The sequence below is a fragment of the Lactuca saligna genome, chromosome 7 (genome assembly GCF_052625555.1).
Source record: "Lactuca saligna cultivar CGN05327 chromosome 7, ASM5262555v1, whole genome shotgun sequence".
Taxonomy (NCBI): domain Eukaryota; kingdom Viridiplantae; phylum Streptophyta; class Magnoliopsida; order Asterales; family Asteraceae; genus Lactuca; species Lactuca saligna.
The window spans coordinates 173,786,388-173,794,815 of NC_136423.1; positions in this window are offsets into that span (position 1 = coordinate 173,786,388).

Below are 8,428 nucleotides of genomic sequence, written 5' to 3' on the forward strand. Positions count from 1 at the left end.
GGAAATCTGTCAAACCACACAAACTTTGGGGACAGGAAATTAAAAGTTACCCATTGAATCAGAATAACACGCTTTTGACTTGTGAAGGTAAATGGAAACTGCCAAGTGGTTCAAACTCAAGGGACCGAAAGTAGAAAAAGGCTGAAGTTTCAGGGACCGATAGTGTAACATGAGTCATCTTCTCCGTTCATTCAGAGAACGATGTTCTTTGACTTTGAAAAGTCAAAATTAGAAACGTGAGAGAAAATTTCCGATCCAGAAAACCTTGCAAAACAAAACCAATCTCCAATGCCGTTGTATCCGATCATCATAAATAATAACAACGATATATGAAGACCAGAAAACTCATGATTTAATTCCAAGATCGAATTCCGATTTGATTTTCAGTTTCGATTGAAATAGGATTATTGATTTTCAATTCCTCTTAAATCCGATTTTAACTGCTGAGGACCAATTGACATTGCGATAACGAGAAGAACTCACGATTTTAGTTGACTTCATTGCAGATTCGTCCCAATGATTACCGTTTCCAGATTCTATTTTCGTTTTGAATCCAAAAAAAATATATCGATTTCAATTCGTACGACCGATTTCCGATCCCAAGTACAAAACGCCGAACGAAAGGACGAGTAGCGAACCAATCAATTATTCATTCAATTACGAGCAACTGGAAATCATCCGATTGTTTCTAAATGCTAATAACCTTCGTTTATAGAGAATTCGATTTCAAAATCTAGCCAAGAGCTGTGAATGTAAAGATTACACATCGTTCCAAATGTGCGACTGATCTGCGAATGAAAATGGCCTGTGCGAATTTGATTCCAAGAGCAAATCATAATCAACAAACAAAATCAGAATATAAAGCTTGAACACGAACGAAAGTGTTACAAAGCCAAATCGATTCCCCCGACTTTCGCTTCTTGACCTGCAATTTCTGGTGAGTTCGGTTCTTGACGAACCAACCTTCGCCTCTTGTGGCATTCGGTTCCAACTGTGAATCCAGATTCGTTCCTATAGCTCCCAATCGAGATTGATCATGAACCGAAAGCTAATCAAGGACCGAAAGTGAATTGCAGGTTCCTTTCAATTCCAGTTGCAGGTCGTTCCTTGATTACACAACCGAAAGCGAAATCAACCGAACGTTCGGCTGTGAACAGTAGGTTCGGGTTCGGTTCTTGTGAGTTTTGTTCTTAATCAAATACATACCCAAAGCGAAATAGACCGACGTTTGGTCTATTTCGGTTCCAATTTTTGCAAGTTAGCTTCTTCACTTTCGCTTCCACTTTTTGACAATTCCACTGCAAAGAATGAGACTTTGGATTCTTGATCTTGAGTTTCGCTTTTGGTACATCTTCGCTTCAATGAACGAATTAAGAACTGCTGCACTGATTAGGAGACGAACATCAAATTCCATATACGAATCCTATTGTGCCAATGCAAGTTCTTTTTTTTTTTTTTGGTTCTGGATCGTTGATACCGTGAATTGCAAAGAATGTGAATCCTATTTCATCATAGTTACAGAATTGACCCCTAGAGAATCAGTGAAGAATCAAATGCAGCCCAATGTACCGATCAAACTTCATCTTTTGAATTTAAGCTTGTATTTCTTCAAAGTTCTGAACCAGCCCCTGCTAAAAGTACATATGACAGCGTGCATCCACTGTTCACTGCAACATGTCAGAAAATTACCTTTTTCTCAGAAAAAGTTCATTTTCACCCATCTTTTCAGCTTTTTTAACCTTTTGTCAATTGCAACACATAAAAAATCAATAAAATTGATTTCATCAACATAATTTCATATATTTGACCAAATATTCATAAGATTTCACCAGACATCGTTTTTTTTTTTTTAATATATATATAGAATAAAAGTTGAAGCTTTTTATGGGACTTTTGGTACCCATTTAAGGTTCAACATAGAAGTTGGTTTCTTGCATACCCACTTATTTGAAGAAAATCTATCATCCTCTGAAAATAATACCCGCTTCTTAGTTGGAAAACAAAAATTTCCAAAAACCTCATTGAACCAACCAAATACTCTTTTCTTTTCCTTCCAACTTCTAACATTTTTAACTGAAGAAAAATGAGAATCATAGATTCTTTGAACATGCTTGACTTCAACTTTCTCAACTTTTTCACAAGCATTTGGTACTTGTACCTTGGGTATCCAAACTTTCTTCATTTTACTCTTGTTCTTTCTCTTCTTCTTTCTTTTCTTATTTCTAGGCTTCAGAAACAAATTTCTGATCTGAACAACCTTTTCATCTTTTTGAATCTGAGCATCTGTAGTTGTTCCAATAGAACAAAACTCCTTCACTTTCACGATTTCTAGAGATATACTTTGAGATTCTTCTTCAAAACAACTAGATTCGGATTGTGAAGCTTCTGAAAAACTTGAAACACTTGACTCCCCCTCAACAAGAACATATGGAGTCATTTTTTCTTCAGAAACTTGAAGAACATTATGAACTTCTTCAAGAACAACAAGAACATCTTCTTTTTCTTTTCTTTCTTTCTCTGACTTTTGTTGTATATGCTTCAAAAGTAAGTATTCTTTGATAATGATAAATTGTTTTAACAAATCTTTATCTTGCTCTACATAATTACTTTTAAATCCACCACTGGAGATCTGTGTAAAATCACCAATCTTCTCATCAATATAGAGATTATACATCTCAATGGCATTCTTCAACGTAGATTGTTCAGGAACATCCTAAAACAAATATCCTTCTTTAAGACAAAACTTTGGATCTGTAACTTTTAATCCTAATCTCTTAATTTCTTTTAACACCTTATAATTTGCCATTTAATTTTCAACAAGAAAGAAAACTTGAAGAGAGAAAGTAGATCTGATGAGAATTCTAGAGAGAGAGAAAACAGATTTAAAACGATTTTTAGAGAGATAAAGTAGATATGAACACGAAAATTCGAATAAACACGAAAATTTTCTTCTAATTCTCTTCTAGAACATGATTCAAGAACAAATCAGATGAGATATTAAGTAGAAGATAACAGATCTTGAATAACATTTTTCAATAAAAACAAGGTATAGGCATTTTCTTTTCAAAAAACTTACAAAACTTGAAGAACAAGGTGAGATTCATGATTCAATATTGCCATAAACAATATCGATTCTTGCAAAAATCACTGAGATCTACAAGAATCCGCTCTGATACCACTTGTTGAGAATAAATCCCGAGATGACGAATGCGGAATATCAAGAACAATCAAGAATTAATCACCAACATATGCAAGTAATCTAATAAAGGTTTTTCTTGTATTGATTATGAGATGAATGTACAGAGAAACCCTAATCTGTTAAAAAGCTTACACCAAAAGTAAACCTAATGATTATTTATAAGGAACAATAAAGATCTACCATAAATATAAAATCAATGCCTAATATAAAACCAATGCTTTAGCAGAGCTCGATTAAGAACCTCTACTGTAAAGGCACCGTAGGGAATCATAGAATGATTAACCCTAAAAAGGCTCCCCTAAATAACCAAATACTCCATATCAGTTTCAATATCTCAAATACTCAACAGTGACAAAGGAACAGATCATTTGAGATGACTTTGGATCATCTGAAAAAGGAACAAATTAAGTGACGAATTAACCGATCTTCCAAATGGGGGTTTATTGCAACTTGGAGTGGCTTGGAGCAACTTGGTGTTGTTTGGAGCAACTTGGAGCAACATGGAGCAAAGTGGAGCAACACGGAGCAATATGGAGCAACATGGAGCATCATGTTGCGCTATGTAGAGGGAAGTTGTGCCATCCTTAGGGATGTTGCGCCATGAAGGAAGGAGTTGTGCCATTTGGGTACATGTTGCGCCATGGAAGAGATGTTGTGACATGTTGATCCACGTACACTTAGAAGATGAACATGCTTAAGAAATACACCATGTTGTGCCACCATGATAGATGTTGGATTATTAGTGTTCATGATGTGCCACCTATGCACCATGATGCTCCACTATGAAGAAGGTGGTCTATCTTGTGTGTTGTTGATGCTCATGGGTTGTATGGCATGGAAGAATGTTCCAGAAGATGTTGTATGGTAGAATATGGTTGGTTGTCACCATTCATAGGCCTATGGGACAATAGGCTTGGCCCATTAGGGTTTTAGGTCTAATCCCTCAAGTATAATTAGGGATGCAGGCTACGTAATTTTGTATATTGAATTCTAGAGTTTTAGGTGAATATCTATGAAAATTATGCTTGTAACATTTGTTTGAGAGATCTGAAATAAAGAATATCCCACTCCCGCACGTGGACGTATGTCACTTTGACCTAACCATGTAAATACTGTGTCGTGTTTGCTTTTGGTTTTGCTAGGTATCCGCTCTACTTCCAAACGATTCAAGAGGTATGATCTCCTTAGTTTATGATTATCATTAGTAATATTTTTTATAAATCTAGTTGTTATGTTGTTTATGTCATAGATATCCATGGGGTAGGATAATTTGTGATCAGTTGTACTCTCAGCTTTATACTACATTCGATAAGGTTAAGAAGCATATAGATTAAGTGGTACAAAAACAAACACAACGTGGGTTTTTCCAGTTTCCAACAGGGTTTTCAGCCATGTATGATTTCCCGGTCATCTTCTATGATGACATTTTCGACATTAATTGAATTTTTCGGTGAATGTATGATTTCACGGTCATATTCTCCGGTGACATTTTCGGCATTAATTGAATTTTCCATCGAATGTATGAATTTTCTAGCAACACCTCCATTAAAGAACCTACTTATGGGTTTTTGAGCATACAAACAATCCTATGTGTGCATACAACCCAAAATAATTGGATCTATGTTTTCTCTATTAGATATATACAAACATTGAACATAAAACAAGAAACCCTACGAGGCATGTAGAATTTTCGAAAATAACATTATATTAGGATTAGGATACATACTTTTATTGTTATGTAGTAATAAAAATGATTTCCTTGAAGATCTTGAACTTTGAGAGCAAGTGTCACAAGTGTAACACCTCTAATGGCTCACAAACATACCAAACAAGAGGATGAGAGGAGAGAGGAGGAGGAAGCATTATAATTCAGCTCTTCTAGGGTTCAGAAGCATGTGGATGAAATCTCATGGGGTTGGGGCTCTTTATATAGTTGTTGGTTTCTTAGAGCCAAAGCTAGGGTTTGCTGGAGGAAACCCTAATTTCCTGCTTAAAGCCTAAGCAACCCATGGACTCCCCTTCTCATGGCCTTGGACGAAAACCTGTAGGGCTTCCCTATAGTTTTCGTGCAACCCACTTTAGGGTGGTCCAAGAGCCCAAAACCACAACTATTAAATAATTGCAAAACAATCCCTATACTTTAATTAATTCCTTTAATCCCAAAATTAATTTCTAATTATTTATTAATTAAACAACATAATTTCTAATTAATGTATCACTTTCATAATACATTAATAAATCATTTTATATACTAATTTATTATTCCAAATAATAAATTCAACATCTCTCTCTCCAAAAGTCATATTGTCAAGTTGTTGGTATGAAGGCAAACCCAAAAAGACTGTGATATGATCAATTCAAGTATATACCAATTATAGTTATGGGATTAGACACCTAATCCAATAGTCTCCCACTTGGATAAGTCTAATTACCATAAATGCAAGTTTAACTTCAAAATTAACTAGAAAGTGGTAGCTCTCAAAAGCTGCTATCGAAATCTGACCTACTCAGTAATGTGTCTTAAGATAAATGATCATATAATCCTCCAGTCTGCAAGATATCGTGTGGACAAATGACATGGAACAGAATCGTTCTCATTGTCTAACATTTTATTTCCCGATTTCTGATATGTAATGACAAAGAACTTAATTAAACACATCAATTCAGTCCTGAACGGGCCCGACACATAAGTCAACACCAAATCACTGAGGTCCCAAGATATCACTTTTCCCGTTAGGGAAAAAGGAACATATAAACTTCAAGTTATATTCTTGCACTATTTACTCATCAAATCATGCACACCAATACGTTTTGTAACACCAAGTTACTGATGTGTTTACGCATTATGAATGCACAACCAACTCGTACACAACAACTCATATATCTCAGTTTAAAGATTAGACGATATTATTGTCTCAAAATTACCCGTGATAAATTCCATGAAGTAATTCACTGAGCATGAGTTTAATCCAATACTTAAATCCCCATTTCAAAATTTCTCATGAATGTTGCGGCAAACCATTGCTATGTCTAAACACCTAGACAATCTACAACCCAATTCATGACAACCTTAATTCATTACATACATCCAAAGTATGATTGACTGTGATATTTTAATAATCAAATTATTTGGGAAGTAAAACATGCAAAAGTGAAACACAATGATAAATAATTGACAAAATATAGTAAGCAATACTTATAAATAAATCTCTATAATTTAATCATCAAATCTCAATTACATTTATTTGTTACAAGTTTCTAAATATCTATCTAATGAATAAAACTAATATCATCCTTCAGACCAATGCTCCTCGCATGTTGAACGTGCTTGACCCTACTCTGACCCTTTGCGAGGGGATCTGCTGGATTCTCTTCAGATGATACCCTCTTAACAACAAGGTGTCCTTGTTCTACTCGATGTCTGATAAAATGATATTTTATGGCGATATGTCGAGATCTATCATGATCTCTCGGTTCCTTGGTTAAGGAAACCGCTCCTTTATAATCGCAAAAAATCTTCATCGGCTTCTTAATGGCTGGCACAACTCCAAGGTCTCCAATGAAGTTCTTCAACCAAATAGCCTCCTTTGATTCTTTGCTTGAATTTATATATTCCGATTCACATGTAGAATCAGCTACGGTCTCCTTCTTGGAACTTTTCTAAGTCACAACTCCTCCATTAAGGGTAAACACCCATCCAGATTGAGAATAGAAGTTGTCTTGGTCTATATGAAAGCTAGTGTCACTATACCTAGTAACTCTTAAGTCATCACAGGCACCAAGCACAAGGACCCAGTCCTTAGTTCTTCGTAGATACTTAAGAATATTCTTGGCTGCTATCCACTAAGATTTACCCGAATTTCCTTGATATCGACTAACCATGCTCAAATTAAAAGCCATGTCAGGGCGAGTACATGTCATAGCATACATGATCGATCCAACGGCGGAAGCATATGGAACTCAACTCATTTCTTCTATCTCTGCATCAGTACTCGGACTTTGAGTTTTACTTAGCTTGGTATTACTCTTGATAGGCAATTCTCATTTCTTTGAATTCTCCATGCTAAAACGCTTTAGCACCTTATCCAAATATGTGCTATGACTAAGTCCAATTAGTCTTCTACTCCTATTTCTCAAAATCCTTATTCCCATAATATAAGCAACCTCTACCAGATCCTTCATAGAGAAACACTTTCCAAGCCAAGACTTAACCTCTTGCAAAGTTGGAATGTCGTTTTCTATGAGTAGTATGTCATCAACATACAATACCAAGAAGGTGAGTATACTCCCATTGGCTTTGACATATACAAAAGATTCATCCTCACTTCTAGGGAAGCCAAAATCATTAACCTTCTCGTCTAAGCAAATATTCCATCTGCGAGAAGCTTGTTTCAATCCATATATTGATTCCTAAAGCTTATACACTCTATTTGGGTACTTAGTATCCACAAAACCCTCTAGCTAACTCATGTAAGCATCCTCAGCCAACTTTCCATTAAGGAAAGCGGTTTGACATCATGTGCCAAGTTTTATAATCATGAAACGCAGTTATGGCTAGCATAACCCTAATAGATTTAATCTTAGCCACTGCTGAGAAGGTCTCATTATAATCAACCCCTAAGGTTTGAGTATAGCCCTTTGCAACTAGTCGAGCCTTGAAAGTGTATACCTTTCCATCCATGTCGGTCTTCTTCTTGAAGATCCATTTGCACCCAACTGTCCTACGACCTGGATTTAGAAACCCTAATTTCAAAAAATCCAACCCCTATGGTTTAAATGCCATAAACCCTAATTTTTCAAGTTCAATCAATTGTATCAGATCTAATTGAAAACAAAACCAAAAGCTCTGATACCACTGATGAGTTTTATACAAACAATCGTATGTGTGCATGCAACCCTAGATTAGATCTATGTTTTCTCTATTAGACATACAATGATTGAACACAAAAAGGAAAAAACCTAATATGCATCTAATAATTCGAAACTACAAAGATTAGATCACATAACTTTGTTGCTATATACTGATAACAACCAATTCTTGAAGATCCTTTGCTCTTGAGAACAAGTACCACAAGTATAGTACCTCTAATGGCTCACAAACACACTAGGGCAAGAGGATGAATATGAGAGAGAGGAGAGAGGAGTAACTTGCTCAGAAATTCGGCTCTTCTAGGGTTTCAAGAGGGTGCATGAATTCAAGAGCCAAAGGGCTCTATTTATACGTGAGGC